The sequence below is a fragment of the Sebastes fasciatus genome, chromosome 18 (assembly GCF_043250625.1).
Source record: "Sebastes fasciatus isolate fSebFas1 chromosome 18, fSebFas1.pri, whole genome shotgun sequence".
Classification (NCBI taxonomy): Eukaryota; Metazoa; Chordata; class Actinopteri; order Perciformes; family Sebastidae; genus Sebastes; species Sebastes fasciatus.
Genome location: NC_133812.1, coordinates 7861668 through 7885651, shown reverse-complemented (window position 1 = coordinate 7885651; position 23984 = coordinate 7861668).

Sequence of the window (23984 nt, the reverse complement as noted above, 5' to 3'; positions counted from 1 at the left end):
ACCTTGAATCATTCCTGAGAAAAAAATGGCCATTGCAGTTCGATTTAAGACAAGAATATATAAAGAATTTAGGGATCAATACTAGATTAAATTCACAGATTGCACAATGTACAAAGATAGATTTTAGATATACTTACTTACATGTTAAAAATGTCACAGATCACTACACATTGAAAACAATGCACGCAAATCTTGCATGAATTACTCTTGATCGTCTGCGAAAGTCAATCTAGGGTATTTCCCACAGACCCTGCTGCATCGCGGCTGCCTGAGGCTACAGCTCTTTGGACTGGAAGCAGGACATGGAGTGTCGAGATGTGATGGCCGCCGGCACGAAGCAGCACCCAAAGTGATTTGTGCTGCATGATGAAGGTGCTCCTCGGTTGCATCAGTCGACCACAGAGACAATAAGAGGTGTTGTCTGAGATACAGATGTGAGTACTCATCCCTCTCGCTGCTGATGCCTCCAGGGTACCCCAACTACATCTACAGCTACATCCCAACAGCAGAACAGCAGAGGAGCCAACTTTATTTTTTCTCTCCGTCAGCTTTAGACTCCTGCCTGAATCGAACCCCTTAGCGCTGCGGTCCCAGGACACTACCTAAAAGAGTGGTGTGCAATTACTGATTCTCACATGAAGCCAGTCATCACTGATGCATGTTCTAACATGTGGTCTGTTGCATCTAACTAGAAAGCAAGGAATATCTATGTGTATGTGTGTGTGTGTTCTTCTCATATCTCAAGAACTGTTCATCCGATCTACTTCACACTTGGCGGGTGAATTGCTGGGGACCCAAGGATGTGCAGTGTTGAATTTGGTGCAGTTTGTTATGGTAATAAACTATGAATGAACAAGCGATAGCTCTCTGTGCGGCAGCCGGGGCGGGGCTTCAGGGCTCTGCGGACTGATTTGAGCATGTTGTCCCAACACTTTCTTATCCCAATGCTTGGTCAGGGCCCCTTAGCGTCACTTTCTAACGCACTGGGTAGCCCAGCATGTCAAACTATGATGCTCCACTACGGTTGCAGTACACAAGTGGTTCACATTGTGAATTCTACCAAAAACACTTGCTTAGGATTTGGCAACAAAAGCCACTTAGGTTAAGAAAAATACATCATGGCTTAAAATTACTACATTTGTAAAGTGAAAGTGAAACTAAACGTGAACACAAAGACAAACAACATGTTGATTTCACATGGGACACGAGCGGCCTCCCATGGATGAAAGCCTTGTGTTTGTTGGACCCATCCACCACATCTCCCTCACACCCTAAGTTTGTTTTTTTTGCTCTTTAAACTTCGTCACCACTCTCCCTGACCACTTTCTCTGAGCATTTAATATTGACATGGATAAGTTTACATTGTAGTAACTCGAAAGGGTGCCTTGTGTGTCCGTATCAGACGCAGAGGGGCGTTACCTCCGATGGCCACGCCCCGGATGGGCACTGCACGAGTATGTTAAAAACCTGAGCCTTCTCTATATTTTAGCTCTTAGACCTCCTCCTCTGAATGACTTCATGACACCAGTCTTAAAGCAGCAGTGGGTAGAGTTGGATATGATTAAAAAAAGTTATTTTTATAAAACGGTCACATTATCCTGACAGTAGTGCATGTGACAAAAAAATCATGTGCCTCTGTGTCCTCCGGTGCTCCTAATGGCATCTGCAAGATTTCACAGACCGGAGGAAAACAACGAATCAGAGCCGAGCTGGAACCTCGCCGTCTCTGAGCAGCTGTCAATCACTCGCAAACTCCGATCAAATGGTTAAACTAGGCAGCGCTGATCAAATATGAATTAATATTCTGATACTGCAATGCCTATTTCTCATCTCAAATGTTTTCAGAAACATCTTGCAGTGTACTGTTTAACTGTAAAATGAGAAAGTTTGTTACCCGGCAGTCATGTTGAGATCAGTCGAGGAAATACCAAGCACCGCCCACCAGCCGGAGCAAACTTTCTCATTTTACAGCTAAACAGTACACTACAAGATGTTTCTGAAAACATTTGAGATGAGAAATAGGCATTACAGTAACAGAATATTAATTCATATTTGATCGGCGCTGCCTAGTTTGACCGTTTGATCGGAGTTTGCGAGTGATTGACAGCTGCCTCCGTTGAATGAACAGCCAATAGGAACGCTCTCTCTCTGAAATGACCTGCGATTGGCCAAAGTCTCCCAATTTTTTAAAGCCTGAAAACAGAGCCAAGAGGAGGTGCAGAAGTCTAGTTTTCTCTCAGAACACTTGAATTACAATATACTGAAAGGTTATTATGGAATTTTTGCCCAATGATGCCAAAAATTTTTTTTTGCCTACTGCCACTTTAAAAGGAGGAAGTGCGGATTCAGTACATATTTTAGCAGCTTTAAAGCTATAAGGTAATTCAAATTAAATCAGTTACCATGCCAAGTTTGTTTAGGGGATTGGTAAAATTGACACACTGTAAAAGGCCACAAAAATTACCTCTGTTGTATGATCATTTTACATGCTTAATGCTAAAGCTAGAGCTATGTACCAGACACACACTAATACCTGCTGTATATTCTCCTCAGATATTAGATATTTGATTTTGGCCAAACATCAAAAATGACTGAATAGTCCTTTAAGAGCTTGTCTTTATGATAAATGACTACTTTGATCTGAATCTTACTGTGCAAAATACTCTATTTACCAGCTCAATTGAGTCATTAAAGATCTTTCCACATTCCAAATTGATTTTCCTGTCAATCGATTAATATAGTTGATCGCGATTAATCGCACATTTTTTATCTGTTTAAAATGTACCTAAAAGGAGATTTGTCAAGTATTTATTATTCTTACCAACATGGGAGTGGGCAAACATGCTTGCTTTATGTAAATGTATGTGTATATTTATTAATGGAAATAGATTAACAACCCAAAACAATATGCTCAAGTACATAACATGGCAAGCTCAAGCCCAACAGGCAACAACAGCTGTCAGTGTCAGACTATGACTTGCCCCAAACTGCATGTGATTATCATAAAGTGGGCATGTCTGTAAAGGGGAGACTCGTGGGTACCCATAGAACCCATTTTCATTCTCATATCTGGAGGTCAGAGGTCAAGGGACCCCTTTGAAAATGGCCATGACAGTTTTTCCTCACCACAATTTAGCGTAAGATTGGAGCGTTATATACTCCTTTGCATCTGGTATGACATGGTTAGTGTCAAAGAAATTAGTGGTAAAGAAATGAGTGTTGTTAAAACAAATTTATCATGTTAACTTTGACAGTACTCATTTTTATTTTAACAATGGAAAAGTTGACTATAGGGTTGCTTGTAGTGATGAACCCACATATAATTAGGCAATCACCCAACTCTGCATTTCCTCTCAGTTCTATGGAGCATTTTATCTTCTTTCATTGTTTTGGTTTTACAACCTGCAACTTTAAGGTTTTAGTACCACTTTCATAAAGCTCGTTTCCAAACACTGTACTCTACGCTACTAGCTAATGAACATAGTGAAGCATTTAGCAACTAAAGATATTTCCTTGAGGAGATCCCTGAGGAATAATGGACTTAAATTTGGCAGATGGATAGAAACATGACTTCTAATAATTCCAAATTTTGGTCTGTATCTGAGGATGTCTAGTACACACTTACCTCGTTTGCTAACATGTTTGGAAAGTTAGCTTTCTAAGGCACTAATACATGTTTACGACTTGTTGCGATGGCCCAAGTGGCCAAAAAAATCCATTATCCATGCAAGTACTTTGACAGCTTGCTGAATACAGGCTGGTCTCATACTGTTCGTAGCTATACCTATGAAAAGTAATGCACTGTAACACGTGTATATCCCATGAAATCAATTTGTGTGTCATTAACTTAATCATGAACCAGGAAATATAAATAGCGTTGAACGCCGCGTAGGGAGGAGATCGGGGTGGAAGGGTGGGTCAGAAAAATACCAGACTTTCACCCAGGAGACCGATGTTTGTTTCCCGTGTGAAACCAGGAATCAACGATTTATTTGTCACGTAAGTTACGTACTTAAGTAACGCCACTTCTGGAGTTATTTTAAGCCAAACGATAATCTTTTCCTGAATCTAACTAAGTAGTTGTATTGGCTTAACCTAACCAAGCTTTTTCCTGTGAAGATGGAGGTTTATTCATTCGTAGGAAAACGAACAAAAAAGGAGGAATAACTTTTTCGTAAGATATCACACAAGCTGTTGTATGAGAATACATTGACTTTCATTAAATGAATGTCTGCTTCAATTATACATTTGCTAGGTGGATGGAAATCTGGCTAAGTTTACATTTGTGTGGAGATAACATAAAATGATATACAATCGTTTCCAGTTGCTATGGGTTTGTATAATGTATTTATGATTGAGTTATGAGTTTATGTCCTAAAGTTTCCTGAGTTTTAATAAGAAGTGGAGGAAGTTATTTAAAAAGATGCAACTATAGGCGTAGTGGTGCATTACCAGCCTACACACAAAGCTATAGGGTGAGGTGAAAAGTGCATTTCATGCTGTGTATGCTTATTTTATGTGTGCTTTAGTGACGTGTATTTTTTTCTTTTTCTTTTTGTTTCTGACTTATTCAATACGGGGACAAAAAATCTCCAGATAGAAAGAGTCATCTTTACCGACATGCCTTTGTACTGTAGGCTCAATGAGAGCTCCAATGGTCTGTCCATTCGTTTAAACTGCAATCAATTGCTATTGAAAAGCCTGGAAACTGATCAATGCGAAATGTATTTTGGTGTTGTTTTTATTCGGCCGAGTCTTCTTGATCTCGGCTTCAAACCACCACATTTCTCCTCGGGGAGCTTACAATGACTCACATTCGGGCCAGGAAACCAGGAGCGATTGAGCAGTTTCAATCATACGCATGAAGACTTTTAAAAAACAAGATCAATCAATACCCACCTCTTAAAGTTAACTCACGAAATTTACTTTAATCGAAAACGTCAGTCACCCTCAGACACAAAGTAACCATCTCTGTTGCTCATCAGTGCTTGAATGCCAATGACCTGAAATCACTGACTTCAAACGGGCTGGAAGATAAACCTATACAGCTAAAGACTGTCTTTGTGTGTCCTGAGAATGCCGCGTGCTCCACATTTCGGTGACCTAATTTTCCTTTTCACACTGTCAATAACTAAAATGTGCTACTGCATCAAAAGGAACAGCATGCTTTAATGACCACCTCTTAGTAAGGAGGAGGACAATCCTCCACTAGTTTGGAAGTACTCCATATGCTGAAATGTATACATGCATGATGAGAGGGAAATGTAGTCGAACAGTGTGCGTGAACAGCTTCGCTGGCAGATCCACTTGTCCATTAGCGGTCCAAAAAATTGGTGGTCCAGAGAGGTATCATGATTTTTCCATAATAACACAGTGCAGTTTTCACTAAAGCCGGAGCAAAAGTGATTACGGGTGAAGAGCAGTGGATTCACCGTAAACTTTTATTCACTTTGGCATCCTCAGGACACTATATGAGCAAAGCTAACATTTTAATGATAGGGTTTATCCTCTGCAAATTAAACAGGCTACTAAAATCAACAAGTCCTACCTAATCCAAAATGACCCATATGAGTGTTCAGGCCATTTGCACAAAAAGGTGTATGATGCCACGATAAAGCGCAAGGCATTTAACGTGCAACAAGTATGCCTTTCTTGATTTTCGCGTGTCATTTGAACGCCATGTATCATGTACTAACTGCAATGAAAATGCATCCGCATAGAAATGCTACGGTAAGATTTAGTGACGTAGTATAAAAAGCGAGCTTATGGTGGACAGGTAGGGAGATGGATGAGTCCAACAAACACCAGACTTAACACGGAGCTTTCAACCAGAAGATCCGTGTTCGAGACCGTTGTTAACCGGTGTTTTGTCTTGAAAGTTACGTTAGCGACGTTTATGACGCGTTTTCCGTAGCTGTGTTACGTTATTTCCGTACGTTTTACTTAGTTTACTTACTTATTTTAAGCCCAACCATGATATTTTCCATTACCCTAACAAAGTGGTTTCATTGCCTGAACCTAAGTTTGTGGTTTTTCTTGTCTAAATGACGTTTGCATGGTGTACAAATGACATGCAAAAGGTTTCGTGCAAATGACATGTGAAAAGGCTAAAATGCGTACTCATAACACACATAATGTCCTTGTAATGTCATGGTATTTATACACCTTCCAGTGAGACCAGGTTGGAGTGTTTCACCCCCATCAGGAGGCCAAAAAATAAGTTCTTGGTAAAGAATTTTATTGTGCATTTCTAATAACTTTTCACCACAAACAAATTAGGCAACCTTTTCTTACATTAGCTGCATTTACATGTTACGAACATTGAAATCACCATGTTGAATACCCTGTTAAGGGGATTAAATGTAACAAATTACATGTATGAATTGCTTTGTGTTGCCATTGTGTGAACAGATTGTAATGTAACTTAAAAACTGTGACCTTCCACGACTTTCTCGGTTGCCTAGAACAGCCTGTGGACTGATTTCTATATAAAGAACTCAAGGCGGTTTTGCTTAATAATGTTAGCTAATGAAGTAATTTGCAAATGGCAAGCTAGTTAGTATCATGGAGATTGGACATTACAAATAATAACGGTGCTATATGATTGTAATGTGATGTCACGTCACTCTTTTGGCCAATGCCCAGGATGATTGCTCAGATAGGTTACATTGGTGCTGCAATGACATTTACGGCACTTGAGTTGTTCATCAGTAAGAAATACATTAAGAAACAGCAACTGTCAAAGCCACATTTGTTGTTGTGTAGCGATCAATCAACCACCACTGTCACTTTTGGGTTGTCGTGGTTTGAAAAAGTTTGGGAATTTCTGGCGTAAAGTTACCTTGTTTGTCACGTTCACATGCACAAGGATGCACACCAATGCATCAGGTAAATATGGACATAAACAATGCAGGTTTTAAAATGGGAAAAAAAATTACAAATAATTCAGCTATGCAAATATTTTATGAGGAAGGGAATGAATTCAACACTTTTGGTTAGTAACACCGAATGTGTCTGAAATTGAAGCTCGGCTTTTGGTTGTCCAGATCTTTTAGCACACGAATGCACCATTCACAGACAGACGGATGTCTGTTTTCCTCTTTCCTTTTGTTTTTCTTGTCCGACTCTGTTCAGGAGTTAATGTATTGTCTCTCTAATCCTCATGAGTGTGCTACGAAATCCAGCTCGGGATCCTTTCATTCAGGTGTTGGAGTGTCCTGCACAAAATAAAATGAGCCAAAAACATACATCAAGTCCACCATTTATTTTTTCTCAATTTCTCCAAGTGACGGATATGTCTTGGAAAACAGATATGAGGTTGTAGCCAAAAACAGAATTGCTTCCCAGCAGCGGGGCCTATACATCATTGTAAATAATTCACAGAAGTAAAGCTAGCTTCCTGGGGCAAGTACACACCCAGGCCAACATGTGCTTCATCTTGCTCAATGTGAAATTCCCCAATGGCACAACATTGACCCGGGGCAGGCAACTTGGGGACATGTTCCAACAGGAGAACATTACTCCTCTTCCTACAAATGTAGTTTTTATTAGGTGCCAAATGTGACAACAAAATTGGATTTTCTACTTTACTTGTTCTTTATCTAGTGTAAATTCCAAAGTGTCAGTTCATTCAGAAGTTTGGATTACTTTAGTGTCCAAGTCAAAATGAATCTTCAACTTGTACAATATCTACATTGGCTTGGCTGGAGTTGTCGGCTAAAAATACACTCAAAGTGAATGAGTGGAATAAATGTTACACTGCATACAGTTTATCTTTCCCGTGCCAAATCTGTGAAATTCCATATATTTCACTGACTGGCCCAAAGATAAAGTAAGTAACCTGTACTGTGGCTTATGCACAGTGGCCCTAAGGCGCAAAATACATTGAAACACATTAAACACGTTAAAGTATACATTTTGGAGAACACATCACCAATACAAGAAACGTGGCTCAGAAAACCAACATTTCAGAAAACACATTAACAAATCAAGGATACAACTTGAAACACATTAATAGAAATGTTCGACATTTTGTAAAATGTGCTTATTTGCTCTCCTGTTGAGAGTCAGATAGCTTAGCATAAAGACTGGAAACAGGGAGAATCAACTAGCTTGGCAGATTTTTTTTTTTTTTACGTACGGACAGAGCCAGGCTCACTGTTTCCTCGTTATCAGTTTTCGTGCTAAGCTAAGCTAAGCTAATTTAGCCACTCTCATGTCTGTCTATTAAATATGAAGCCACTAAAGACCAAAGGGAACTTAATTCTCCTACCAGCACCTCTAAAGCTTGTTGGCTGGTAAAAAGTTACTGGTCCCGGACGTGATATTACAAATCCTACTATAGCGGAGGCAAAACCCGCCCTACTCTGCCTCTGATTGGCTTACCATGATATTCTTACCCTAACCCTAACCAATCTCATTCCTTGTGCCTAAACCTTACCAATCCAACCAACAAAGGCAGCGAATCAGAGGCAAGGTAGGGCGGGTCATGCCTTTGCTATAGAGTGCTCCAGGGATGATGTATTTCTGTAGGCCAACCAGGAAGTTAGCATCGCTCTGGTTCCCTCAACAAAAAGTCAATGGGATTTTTCCATTGGGTTTTGGATTATTGCAGAAAAAGGGCTATGTGGCAAACACAAGTTTATGATACTTACACATTTTTTACAGCAAGATCATCTTAACAAATGAACACCACTTTTATGATTTTTGAAGTGTGAAGGCAATCGGCAGAAGTAAAAAGCTAACGTTAGGCTATAAACAAACTATGATATGGTCGCATGAGCGCGAGTATACACAACGAAGCTGTAAAGGCAGACGAGTCGGGGTGATGACGTTTAGTTGTCTCATTTAGCCACTTGTTAGCAACCTCATTTTTTATGACGCATAAAAGCTTCAAAATTCACAAGTGGGATGTTTATTGATGTATTTTATATTGTAGAACAAAACTTTAAAATCTCTTAAGCTTGTGTTAACCACAGACCTTATTTCAGGCATCTAACTAAACGCCCATTGACTTCCAGACGAGGGAACCGAAAGTGCTAAAATAATAACTCTTCTCCGGGTTTTAGGACTTATTTATGCAGCACTCTATAGCAGGATTTGTAATTTAGCGTCCTGGAAAATAAAGTCATGACCCCATGTAAAATGGTGATTCCTCATTTTTATATGAGTTATACAGTAACATGTTAAATAGTGAGCTTATTAAGTGCTGGTATATTTTGTTTAGTTACCTTTGGACAGAGCTAGGCTAGCTATCTCCAGTCTTTATGCTAAGCTAAGCTAACCAGCCGTTGGATGTAGCTTCATATTTCACGTACAGACATGAGAGTGGTATCTATGATCTTATCTAACTGCCGGCAAGAAATGTTCACATTTTGTGAAATGTTGTGTTTTCTGTTTTATTGATGTGTCTGGCCATGATGTTGTGTTTTGCCTCTCAGGGCCTCCATACTTACAGCACATACATATGCACCTCACAAAAAAAAAATAGATAGAAGAAACACTACACAGTGGGAATGTAGAGAAATAGTAAAAGACAAAAGAAGAGTGACTGCACCAGGGTTGTCCTTTATTGGTGAGGCGGGACCTTTCTTCCAACCGCATTACCACACGGAGGGTGGCGCCACAGGGGACCGCTTTGGGGACAGTTTCCACGGTGAAGAATCATTTTTAATTCAGTTGCTCTAACTTATTTTATCAGCTCTCAGGACTGCTGCTGAGTAAACACTTTTAAAATTGAAGGTGAGAAAGCCTCTCAGGTTTTGAACATAAAAAATGCATCAGCCGTGTGGATGTAGAACAGTATATCATTCCTGAGAACACTGCAGCTTCCATTTCAGCACGCTACACTGCTCACCAGTTGTTGGATGCAATAAACCAGCTTCAATCTGTTTTGATAGCGTATTACATTTATTATTGAGAGCTTTTGCATATATATAAAACAAGACAACCATGTATTTCTTTTGTAGTTTATTGGGTTAGTTACTTCCCAATTTGCAATGTGGCATAACTATGTACTTGGTGTATCCCTTTGCAGCAGATTTGATCCTATTCATAGATATAAACTGCTTGCCTCCTATTGATTTTTCAAATAGCAGCCTGTGCTGTGGCCTTGCACCAAAGCCCACACACTGTTTGAATGATGACACCCTTAATACATCAACATGCCCAAGTCAACCGACCTGATGCCGACAATAGTGGACCTGCTCAGCCGTGTAATGGCGCCTTTTGTGTTTTAGTCTAAACATTGCAGACCGAGCGCTGACGCATGCAGGGGAGGGCGATGTCAAACGGCCTTGTGCTGATTGAATCACAAAGATACACGTCGTCCTTTCATAAATGCGTCTCATGGTTCGGCTGGAGTCAGGACGAGTCGATGTGTTTGGACACATCCGCCCATCACTGTTGACTGACCCGGACTCTGCTCCCATTACGCGGTTTCTCCAATCTGTCACCGCGAGTCAGTGTTACCGAGTCGAGCTTCCGTATGTTCTTAATAGTTATGATGTGGCTAGAGGCATCATATTTCTCTGGTGTCAAAATCTATGCTGCTGTGAAATATAGGATCAAAAATGTCAATTTTTTACCCATTTTGATGAAGTTACCGCTTACAATCAAATGATACTTGAACTTAAAGTGGCAGTTGGCAGAATGTTTTTGGGCAAAAAATTCCATAATAATCTTTTCGGAGAGAAAACTAGACTTCAGTACCTCTTCATGTCTCTGTTTTCAGGCTTTAAAAAAATTCCCTGATGGGAAACTTTGGCCAATCACAGGTCATTTCAGAGAGACAGCATTCCTATTGGCTGTTTATTCAACGGAGGCAGCTGTCAATCACTCGCCAACTCTGATCAAACAGTCAAACTAGGCAGCGCTGATCAAATATGAATTAATATTCTGTTACTGTAATGCCTATTTCTTCCGATCTGTGAAATCTTGCAGATGCCATTAGGAGCACCGGAGGACACAGAGGCACATTTTTTTTCAGATTACCTGTCTCATGCACTACTGTCAGGATATAGTGGCCGTCTTGTAAAAATAACTTTTTTTTAATCAGGTTGGCTCCAATCTCGCCTACTGCTGCTTTAAACTGTCTAAACATTATTACCCAACATCATCAATAAACCGAAAGCCACACTCTCCTTTCCTTAAACATCTACTACTCATAGTTCGATCCACCAAAACCCAAGGACTTGCTGTCTCTTTCAGCTCGGCTTCAAGCTGACTTTCAGCTGACACATCAGCATGCCGGTGATCCATTGCAGTGATAGCTTTTGGCCATTTTGACATGGGGGACCAAGATTGTTTTGTGTGCGAGGGTGTGAGGGCCAGTCGCTCATCGGAGCCGGGAGGATTTATCACTGCATGCTGGGTATTGATTTATACCCGAGCCCAGGTCTGTTACCAACCCCCCCCCCCGTCCTCTCCTCTCCTGAGCCTGTGGCCTCCGTGTGCTTGATTCCTCTGAGTGGTATCGGCTCCATAGGAGCCTCTAATCCCTCTGGCTGATATACAGTAACCCTCCCTCGTTGTAAAACATTGATTGCTCTGTAATAACAAGTAGAGATTGTGTACAGTCCCATGGCGTATTAGCCCTATATTAGACCTATAGTTGTTTTTCTTATTAGAGAAAAAAAAAAGGATTGTGAGAGTTTCGCTTGAGAACTGTTGTGATTGCATTTTTCACACTAAATCAAAGTCAAGCTTATTTGTATAGCTCAGTGTCACATATCTCAATGGCTCTCCTCAGTTCTCGAGTCAGACGAGGATCATCTCTAAGAAAACAAGGATAAACTGCTCAGAAACCTTAACACATAAAGAAAAAAAGAGACAAACTTCAGAAACTTGATATTCTTTTATTAAACAGACACTGCTAAATGAACTAGAAAGAAAGAATCTCTCCCAAAGGCTGCACAATTCTTAAATTGTGCAGCCTTTTTCTGCTATCTTAATAGTCGTAAACGTACGTGGTAGTTGGCCTTCGGCTGTAGTCTGTGCAGTGTGTTCGAGTGCAACTTTTTGGACAGGACAAAGGCAGCTCAAAGATTCTATCAGACAGCTGCAGCCAATTTCTAAAATACTACTGTTAGTTTATAAAGCAGTGACAGGTTTAGGGCTAAAATATGTTTCTGATCTGCTGCTCCGTTATGTACCATCCAGACCTCTCAGTTTAACTGGCACAGCTCAGTTTTTATGCACCACATATCCAGGGGTAGGGCCAAAGGGGTGGCGTAGGATCCAAGTGCCACCCTCACCAGAGTCTGAATGTAATAGGTCATTGGGCTTGTCAGTACTAATTGTATAGCCAAGTAGTTTTCTTTACCAAAACAAACATTGCTTTGACGTTGGCCAAATTATTTATATTTAATTGCATAAATGCAGCATGACATCTGCATTCATCATTTTTATTGTTGTGGTAGTGGAGCACTTGCCATAATACTCCACACTGGGGAGGAACCGATGTACCAGTGTCGGACGGAGATGCGTTCAACTAATTTTCTTTGGACAATTTTGCTCTTGCAGGAAAGGAAAACAAAGGTATAAGCTGAAGTTTGATATGTTTAGCGTTTAATGTGGAAAGTTATGGGATGCTAAGTTCAGGCTAAGAGAAAGGAAGCCCCACTGTGACTGCTGATTGCTCAGGAGACAAGGCAGCGAACGCTAGAAGTTAAGTTAAAAGGTGGCATGTTAGCGGTGGCTAGTCAGGCTGGTTCCTTGAGAGAACTACGTTCCAAAGGAAGAATTACATTTTTCTTTAATGAACCGACGGCGAACATACCATGCAATGCCAGCATGTTAGTAAAGCAAAAGATCTGTGTAATTTTCATAAAGTCAATACTGTCAGGTCCGTTACATGTGCTGTATATCATACAATCAATGAGAAAAACCCTGGCCAAACTGTTCTGTCAAAAAGAGCATGGTCCTGCCAATTTTTTTTTCTGTCTATGCTTGTTTTTTAAAGATATTTTAGAGAGATGTATACTGTAAGTGGACAATATTTAACACATTAATAACCAAATGTATTATGTCAAGATAATCAGTATATAGCCAAGTTTCAGCTTTAGGAAAAACATTATTTTGTGACTTGACTAAGTAACTGGAAAATATAAATTATTATTTCTTCAGGGGCAGAGAGACAATAGACAGCTAGGGCTGTAATATTTACTGTTTTTTACATGGTATTTAAATGTGCCGCCCATTTCTGAGTCTGTGCCCCAGTCTGGCCACCCCATCAAAACAATTTCTAGAGCCACCCACCGCACATATCTGGAACAAACTCCTAGAAAACGGGTCTGTTCCAACGCTCAGTTCTTTTAATTCATGGCTCAAGACTTTTCTGTTTGCCCACTGCCTTTAATTAAATTAAATTTGGGACAGTTTATTTACACACTAATTGTTATTACCCTTTTTAAACAGTCTTATTCTCTTTTTTCTCTTTATTCGCTTACTTTTATTTCCTATTTCATTTTCCCAAATTTAATTCCCATTTATATCGCCTCGTGTCTGTTTTATATCTTTTCTTAATGCCTTTAATGTCTCATGGAAAGCACTTTGAATTGCCTTGTTGTTGAAAATTGCTATACAAATAAGCGTGCCTTGCCTTTATACTGCAGACTCAATAGATTGTTGTAAAATGTCTTTTAATCACTTTCCATTAGTGGTTGTATTAATGTGTTATTGTTTATAACTGCAGACTTGATGGCTTTTTTTGAGAGTAGAAAACACATGAGAATTTATTATTATGAACATTTATAACTGCATAATTACCAAATAGAAAGAATAAACACCATCAAAAGCAAATTTCACAACCTGGCAACCCAAATGTTGTTATTAATAGCTTATGGCTTATAGACTACTGATTTATGTCTGTTCATTTGCTCTGTCAATAGTGTTTACCATCTGCTTGCACTGTGAATTTTAGATTTATTTTTATCTAAAATCTTACTGTAACTGTAATCTTACTATTGATGTGGTTTATATAGTGCCTGTACATTCCTGTGTGTATAGATTAACTGCACGGTTATTCTCATTACCGGCAGCGATACAGATTTGTAACAGTTGCAACACTTTTTCAATAAAAGGTTGAATAGACTCGTGCAGGCAGAAGACCAACTACCAGGATCCTACTGACATAGAGCAGTGTCTGGCAGCCTATCTGACGTAAATTGTTGTGTTAGGTTTTGGTTTAGTTTGGACCCAAAAGCAGACGCCAACACAGGTAAGTAAAAATGAAACAGAGTTTATTTTCCAACCGAGAGGAAAAAACGCAGGCAGGGGGGCAGGGAGCTGGCCGGCTTCATGGTGAGGAGAGAATGGAACACGAGGACTGAGCACAAGGAATATCTCAGTCACCGGAGACACGGAAGCTTACTTACAGGTAAGTATGGAGGTCACGAGCAACACTAGAAAATTAGCAATATATGAAAACCAGCGTAGAGAAGGCACGCGATGCACCACCGAACGAGACGCAATTATCTGGCAACGTAGTGGAGTGAAGAGCAGGCTTTTATGGGTAGGTTGATGAGGTGAGTGGATCCTGGTGTGCATCGTCTGCTGCCGAAGGAGGAGCCAGCCACACCCCATTGCCACACACATGCCCTGCCATGAAGACAAGACAGAAGTAGACAAAAACACCTACAAACCAAACCAAAACTAACAGAATCATCACATGTTGTATATAGCCTAAACTACTGTAAGCTGTTTTAGTTTCCTTTTAATGAAATGCTCTGAGAAGATTGCTAATGGTAAACAGTTACTCAGTGTATATCTCCAGGGCTTTTATTGTGAAAGGTGAGAACGGAAGGAGTGGATCTGGTATCCGCTGCCTTTGTGAATAATAAAGTTTACCGTCTTGGTTCGGCCTCCATGTTGTTGTACACTATAGTGAACGTATTGAATGTGTTCATTCCGCACAACGTGATTGGTTGATGCGAAAGCTCAGAAAAATCCATTAGGAGCACCGGAGGACACAGACGCACATGATTTTTTTTCAGATTACCTGTCTCATGTACTACTCAAAGGATATAGTGACCGTTTTATAGAAATAACTTTATTTTAATCATGCTCCATTTCTACCCACGGCAGCTTTAAGTTTGATGGAGCACAGGTATGAACGAGTGAATCATCTTATCTATGACTGACCTGAATTTGTCAGCAGACGCCTGCAGCATTGTGCAAATACACTATTGGGAGAATTAATTTTCCATTCATTACATTTCATGTCACTTCATGCATTCCCCACCAATATGCCACATTGCCACGAACAATGCTCATTGGCCGCATCGCTGTCATATAATTACCAACACCTGCCATTTGATTACTTCCACCTGTTGCCTGTCTAATGACACGCTTGTACGGTGACACCATTGATTATGATTACGTGGGCTCACAGCGGGGCGGATTCGTCTCCATTCTGCGGTGTCCTCGCCATTTAGCTAACCTGTCTCTCCTGCTATAGCTCTGACCCTGGAGTTAAAGCCGTCGATATTTTCATTTTCCACATTCAATAAATGTGTCAGACATTTAGTGGCTGAAGGGCTGGATGTCCCTGACCCCGGTCTGCTGTCATGAACAGCGCCCGCAGCATCTCATTTGTCCTGTCTCATCCGTTCAGAACGCCGAGGCTGCACTATGACATTGTTTCAAGTAAGCCGAGCGAGGACGTTGCGTCTTTGAAAGATTTGAAAGAGAATTTTAACGAGTTTAATATGAGGGCGTTTATTTCCACAACACAGCGTTCTTCAATATCTGACACCAGGTGGTAGTTAAATAATTCCCAGTAGATTAAAGAAAGTTGCAGACAGTGATTCACAGCGTGCAATATCTCATTCTCTTTGCTCTGATAACGCAGAATCGGGCTGCAAATCTAAATATTGACAGGACGCGCATGCAGCTCCCGGCTGAAAACAAGGCTGACAGGCCCAACATATATCCTCCCGCCTCTGGTCTGCCGCCTGCCACGGACCAAAGCTTTGTTAAGTCACCTGTCAGATGAAATTACTCCAGTGTCAGTCGCCCGGTGAGACGACGGCGGGGATCCAGGCGCCGAGGCCCCACATGTACCCCGCAATGTGTCGCGGCGACGTCGAGGGGGGGGGCACCATGCTGTTAGGTCTCGCAGCGACACTTATACAGATCCACTCTCACCCTCATATTATGGCCATAATCCAGAATGACACTTTCAAAAAAAGAGCACACTGGCTTCATTAGTGTGCTGACAATGCAGCCGTATGGAGTGTTAATGGTGAGCTGTGAGGAAAAGAACTTTAATCAGCGTCTCGCAGGTACTGCAGTTGCCAGGGATACTCCACTAAAGAAAGCATACAAAAGGACTAATGGTGTCCTGTTGCGCTAGTTGGCTTGTGGAGGACATTCTAGTTCCAACATTCAGAGTTATGGAGTCTAGAGCTGCTAAAGAGATCAGAAGCGCTACAAGCGACACCGGAAATTATATACAGTGACACATGTTACATACATGTCACATATAGTGTGAAATAATTGTCAGTTTATAAACTTTATTGCCAACTATTTACTTGTGTTGCTTCATCTCAGTGATAAGCTCATTAACTATTTCTTTATATGTATAATTATTAGGGCTGTCAATCGATTAAAATAGTCAATCGCGATTAATTGCAAATTAATCCCACATTTTTAATTTGTTCAAAATGTGCCTTAAAGGGAGATTATTCAAGTATTTAATACTCTTATCAACATGGGAGTTGGGAAATATGCTTACTTTATGTAAATGTATGTATATATTTATTATTGGAAATCAATTAACAACACAAAGCAATGACAAATATTGTCCAGAAACCCTCACAGGTACTGCATTTAGAATAAAAACATGCTCAAATCAAAACATGGCAAACTGCAGCCCAACAGGCAACAACAGCTGTCAGTGTGTCAGTGTGCTGACTTGACTATGACTTGCCCCAAACTGCATGTGATTATCATAAAGTGGCCATGTCTGTAAAGGGGAGACTCGTGGGTACCCATAGAACCCATTTACATTAACATATCTTGAGGTCAGAGGTCAAGGGACCCGTTTGGAAATGGTCATACCAGTTTTTCCTCACCAAGATTTAGCGTAAGTTTGGAGTATATTTAGCCTCCTTCGCGACAAGCTAGTACCAATGGATTCTCTAGGTTTTTATGGTTTCATATAATACAAGTATCTACACTCTAGCTTTTAAATTGAGCCCGCTACAAACTTGGAAAGATCAATTGCGTTAATGCCTTAAAGATATTAGTGGCGTTAAAACAAATTTGTTATTTGTTATTACTGGTTAACTTTGACAGCCCTAATAATTATTTATTACATTTTTGACAACCATGGAATAAAAACACAATGTTTTGAGTAGTAAAAAGCAAAGATGATTAGGTCTACAACCAACAATTATTTTCATTGTCTATTACTGTAATCTGTTGTTTGTTTTCTTGATTAATCAATTCATTGTTTTGTCTACAAAATATTAAAAAATCATAGAAAATGTTCTTCACATTTCCCAAAACCTAAGATGGGATCCTCAACTTGCTTGTTTTGTCTGAACAATAGTCCGAAACCCCAAAATATTATGTCTGTTTTCATGTAACACAAAGAAGATTAATCTATTATCAAAATAGTCAGGCTGGTTGAAAAATACCAGAGTTTTTTCCAGGAGACTGGAGACATATCCCGTGTGAAACCAGAAGTCAACATTGATTTATTTGTCACATAAATTCCAAACTACTTAAGTTATACCACTTGAAATGCTCTGACTGGATTTGCCTCTGGTATGAAGTTGCGCAGTGTATATGTCTAGGGCTTTTATTGTGAAAAGAAAGACCCCAGTTTGAGGCCTTTATTTGCTGGATTTGTATGTTTGAAAAAGTCAAACAAGAATGCTATTTCATTTTTTATAGCTCTACCCCTCTGGTCTTCCCATCAAGTAAAAACAGCCTCATACTGGTGTTTACTGGAAGGTTTTACCTATACTGGTAATAAAAGTCAAAACTCACTATGCTGGCCTGCTTGTTTTTCTCATGACCTCCTCATTGCTGCTGCAGGAGGTCAGGGCTGCTTGACATTTGAAGCTGTTTTTCTCCTTTGTTCACCTCCATCTACAGTATGCTGTTTTTAATATGCTCATTCTGAAAGTGTTCATTATCACCCTTTCAGTTCACATTTTATACGTGTAAAATAAAACACTGCACGGAGCTCAAATATTTTTTTTCATTTATGGAAACATTTGAATAAAGCGGGATCTGTAGCTGTTACAGATTCCATTTAATCAGCCTCTAAAAGGAGCGCGCTGAACCTCGCACGCTCATCTGGACCTTTTCGAAGATGGAAATTATCTTTTATTGGATGTTGATGATGTTAGCTGTCCGGGAGCCAGAAAGAGAGAGAGAGAGAGAGAGAGAGAAAAGAGACACTGTGAGGGGAAAGTAAAGCACAGAGAAAATGAGAAAAATTTGAAATTAGAAGGGGGCAAAATGAAGAGTATTAAAAAAGAGTAACCGTGTGTAATCATGGCAGATATCTTAGCTGCGGGGCCCACAGAGGTCTTTTGTCCTCGCCTGGACTTCTGTCTCTCAAGATGATAGGCGTAACCTCGTCCAGGGTCGACACCGGCTGGCATTAGTCAGCTTCTTTTCCCCCACTGCAGTTATTGCCTCAGCATAGCTGATGGCTGTCTCATGTCCAAACTCTCTACAAAAAAACATCCAAACCACTCACTTCAGACAGGCCTGGACACGCACACGATTCAGTAATTGGGGGCTTCATTTATACAGAAACAGCAGGGTTTGATGCTGGTTGGGTGGGAGTCATTTCCTCATTGGCTTTACCTCTTGATGAACTCGCTTAGCCTCTTTTAGACAGAAAGAGGGTGATCTGGTGGTCTGTTATATGTGTGCTTTCATCAAGCAAATTATGCCGCAAAATAACACTTCACCGTGATTAAAATTTATGAATCTTTAACTGAATTAATGATGAATTATGTTAGTTATCGGTCCCACTGCAAGTAACTTTGTGTGTAAATGAGTATAGCGGGAACTGGAGTTGAATGAAAAATGAGATCTGATAGGTACGCAAGGGCTCAAACATCAATGCAACAAAGCTTTGAATGCAGATAAAAAAGTAATGTGACAGATGGTTTCTGAGCCATCTGGTAACCAAAACAATACAAATGACATTGCAGTGACAGATTTACATCAGTGATTGGGGTAAGGGTGAATAGTGATTGTACAGGCTGTTTTGCAACTTGGTGTGTGATTAAAATTGATTTGCACAGATGCAAAGATCAAACTATTTACACTGAATTTCAGGCAATAAGTTGGCCATCTGTTCAGTACTAATGTTCACAATGCGATCATTTTATTTCTTTGGTAAAAATAACACATTGGACTTTTATTTTAAACACGGATACAGTCAAATTGCATTATTTTTTTAAATAGAAATGGCAGAAAGATTTTGCTTTAGTTGTGTTATTTTATTCTTCCCAGTGGGCTACCTCCGGTTCTGAAAAGTGAAGCCAATGCTGAAGTGCCTTAAACTTGCATTCTTTCTAAAGGCCAGCAGGGGGCGACTCCTCTGGTTGCAAAAAAAGAAGTCTGATTGTATAGAAGTCTATGAGAAAATGACCCGACTTCTCACTTGATTTATTACCTCAGTAAACATTGTAAACATGAGTTTATGGTCTCTATCTCTAGTTTCAAGTCTTCTTCAATACAGAAAGATGTTCATTTAGTAAATTATGGTCCATTTAGAGTCAAATAGACCATAAAGCAGGGTGAAAGTTAATTATAACCTTTTTGGTCACCTAAAAATGTCTTGTTCAGCGTTCGGTTGTATTTAGCTCCACCCTCAGTGTCACTATTGATTGCAAAAGACCAAGATGGCGACGGCCAAAAACCACGATGGCGACGGCCAAAATGCCGAACTTGAGGCTTCAAAACCAATGGGTGCTGTCACGGTGACAGTTGGCTAACTGTCAGTTTTATGCTTTTTGCTAGCTTTATTTTACTTTGTAGTTGAGGTAGTCGTTGCGTTGTTTGTCGTACTTTATTGGGTGTTGAGAAGGGGACTGCCCATTGTTCCGAAGACTCATTATTCCAAAACACCAATAGTCCGAAACATGTCCCATCGGACTGAAAGCCCATTTGTTCAACAGTCCGTTACCCTGAAAATAAAGGCCCATTGCTCTGGAAATACACAGTCTCCATGCAACAAACAGAAGCACATGGTACATTTTTATGCAAAATGATCAAACACAAGATTTTGAACCAGGAGACCGGTGTTTGTGTCCCGTGTGAAACCAAAAGTAAAGTTGATTTTGTCAAGTCAGTCGTTAGTCACATGACTCGTTGGTATTGTCAGTCACGTGGGTCGCTAATCAGTGAAGTTAACGTCAACAAAGTCCATTTCCTAACCCTAACTAAGTGGTTGTGTTGCCTAAACCTTAGTTTTTGTGAAAATAAAAGTTTATTTTGAAAGGACACTATCCATATAACAAGCGTATTTTGACACGGCGTCCCTGACACGTCCAAAACTAACACTAGAGGGGTACCTAGTATGTCGGTCTCCGATGCCGAGTGGCACTGACCAAGCAGCCGTATCTGATGAGCTGGAAGTGGAACTGTGTAGGTCATTCTTGCTTGGCTAAAGGACGGGTAAGAGGGGGTGAAGACAGTAAGCTAGATAATGATAACATGCATAAGAAATGACTGCCATATTCACAAACCAGTGCCAAGTAATGCACACTTGTTACTACCAATATTTCATTAAGGCATGATTACATCCTGTCAAATTAAATAAAACATCATCCTACCCACTGACAATTATCACCCAGAATGCCCCATTAGTTCACGAATGACACAATCCAGGGACAGCAGAACTATCTGCAAAGATCATATTCAGAGCACATTTACATTAATATTCACACCCATATGTCAGAGCTCACACAGCCACACAAGACGCTTGCCAGAAACCACATTATTTTGTATCTCTCAATGACGGTAGTGAATATTATCAAGAAATAAAAACTTATATTGGGTTCATAAGGGATTTGTTTATATTAAATGAGGGAAAAGCGTCATAATAAAGTCAGTGAGGGGAATTACATCATTATTGCATTACTAAGCTTGGAGACGGGAGGATCAAATGTTTTACGGGGGGCAAACGATTATATTTGAGATGGGAAAAAGCATACACAATAGCAATAGCTACTATACAAGTATTAAATCTTATTTATTTTATTTTGACACCCTTGTTTTAAAATACTGTCTAGTCTCCAATTTCTAGGTGTCTTTAAACTACCTTAAAAGGGGAAAAAAATCCTTATCTGGTTGAAGTGTTTACTAGAGGCCCAAAGGCAAATATAAACTTAAAAAAAAAACTTAAACTTAAGAAAAAAAAAACTGAAAGAAAACGTAAAACTTAAGAAAAATTTAACTTAAAACACTTAAACTAAACTTATACTTATACTTATAACTTATAACTTATAATAATATAAAAATGGCACAAAAGATATACAGTAATGTTCGGGAGGCGTGATCAACCCTGCAGCTAAAATAATTTACATCATTACAGTAATTTGAGTACTTAACCAAAATTGCAAGAAATTCAATGAAATGTAGGAGGTACCGCTGTAAGGCTTTTACTGCGAAGCAACTGCAGAAAGTGAATTCTGTCACCAAGATCAACCAATGAAAAGCTGACAAAAGTTAATCTAAATCAAGATAATAGTGGGAGGGAAAGAAACGGACTTCTTTACAGCTCTGACAAAGCACAGCAGAGCGGGGTGGATTGTAAAACAGGGAAGTATTTATCAGTTGAGCGACGTAAATGTAACTCAAAACGTCAGCATGTTATGTACAGGAGAGAAACAGCACTCAGACAGTTTAGACACGCCCTCCTCTTTATCCTAAGTGGTGAGCAAAAAAAAAACTGCATGCAAACATTGTGTGTGTGCTGTAAACTGGAATAAGTGTTCGGGTCGAATGACAGGAAAAGTGAGGAGTTGAAATAAGAGCCTGTAAAACTGGAAATAAATATAAATGTATTTTTAATTTATCGGAGGCACAACGATGAATTAAATGCTGTTTTTATAGTCTGTGTAAATGATTTTACTCGCCAATATAAATTCTTTATGTATTCAATTATACTTCGGATAGAATATTATTGACATTTGGCCTCTTTGGTTTTTAGGGTTTGTAATATTGCATTTTTGTTTTCAAGGGTGCTGAGCAGAGATTGTACATCATAGTGCTTTAAATTTGAAATAATGTGGGTGACTCACAACCTTGACTAATGTGTACCGTTGCACCCTAGACTGTATATAAAAAGTGAACGTAGTCACCTTGACGTCACCCATTGGTTTGTGGACTGACGTAATGACGCCTCGAGTTCAACATTTTGGCCATCGCCATCGTGTTTCTTTTAACCAGAAATGACACAAGAGGGTGAGACATTTTTAGGAGACTAAAATGTCACAATTAACTTTAATGAACCGAAAACACACTGTGAAAGGGTTAAAGTAAAAAAAGACAAAATCACAGACAACTCCCAGACCGGACAACGCCGTGGTAGCGACCTGTCAATCACAAGGTAGCCACGCCCTAAAGCATCCCCTGCTTTATGGTCTATCTGACTCTAAATGGGACCATAATTTACTAAATGAACATCATGCTGTATTGAAGAAGACTTGAAACTAGTGATTGAGACCATAAAATGATTAAAATGTTTACTGAGATTTAAAATCCAGTGAGAAGTAGGCTCATTTTCTCATAGACTTCTATACAATCAGACTTCTTTTTGCAACCAGAAGAGTCGCCCCCTGCTGGCTATTAGAACAAATGCAAGTTTAAGGCACTTCTGCATTGGCTTCACTTTTCAGACCCCAGATGTTGCCCACTGATTACACCCTTTGATTGTAACACATCTAATAAAACAGAATTGAAGTTGCAGCAGTGAGTAGAAACAAGTGACAAATCCCTGCACCATTGAGCATCGAAGCGTCGCAGTTTCCGGAAGGTTTACAAGGATGTTACTCGAGGGAGGGCTTGATACTTTTATGAGAGACATCAACATTTTTCCACGTACCATTCGCCGTAAATAACACGCCCCTCCACTGACAGCTAATTAAAGAACAACACAACTTTTTTAAACACCCCATAATTTACACATTTGGTAGTTATTTGAAATATGCCATCAAAACAGCCTTACCAATTAGTTTTTAATTGCACCTGAGAGGATCTTTGGAAGACTATACAGGGTAAGCTTTCTCCCTTTTTCTTTTTTGATGTTAATAAGACTGCTGTTCTTGATATATGTGTCAGGGAGAGCTGCCAGCCTTCTGCAAAGTCACTTTAATGATACAGTAGGTGGCAGGCACTGCAACAAAAAAACCCAGACCACAGCAAAAAATCAGTTTGTATCTACAAGGTCATACAGCTAGGAAACTCACTGGTCTTTGTTGATAAATATTGCCTTCACTCCTCGGTTCCCTCACTCACTTATGATTCCATTTTCTTTCCCTCACTGTTTTTTTCTTTCAGACTGCGTAAAAGCCTTGGCTTCAGAGGTGCGTGGGGGCAGATGATGTCTGACCAAAGGTGGCTTTTTTTTTGCGCCGAGGGAGACAAAAGATGCAAGCCCACACAGTTACATTGTGAACCGGAGGACTGTGTAATTTCTATCACTCACTGCTCTTTTTTTTCCCTCCTCTCCTCAATCCATCCCTTGCCCTGTGCCCCTCCCACACACTGGTAGGAAATGTAGCCTCAAAGCGTCACCACCCACAACAGAAGCTCAGAGATCACAGTCTGCCACGAAAAAAAAATACTCCCCCATACAATGATTCCAATTCCCTCACTTCCATGTGGATGTACATGCAGCCGGCTTAAAATGTGTGTATCATGCACAGGCGAGGTGTGTCACGCTGGCGTCGTCGCAAATCCCAATACACCAAAGCCTTGTGGCGTGGAAGTGATCCACCATTAAA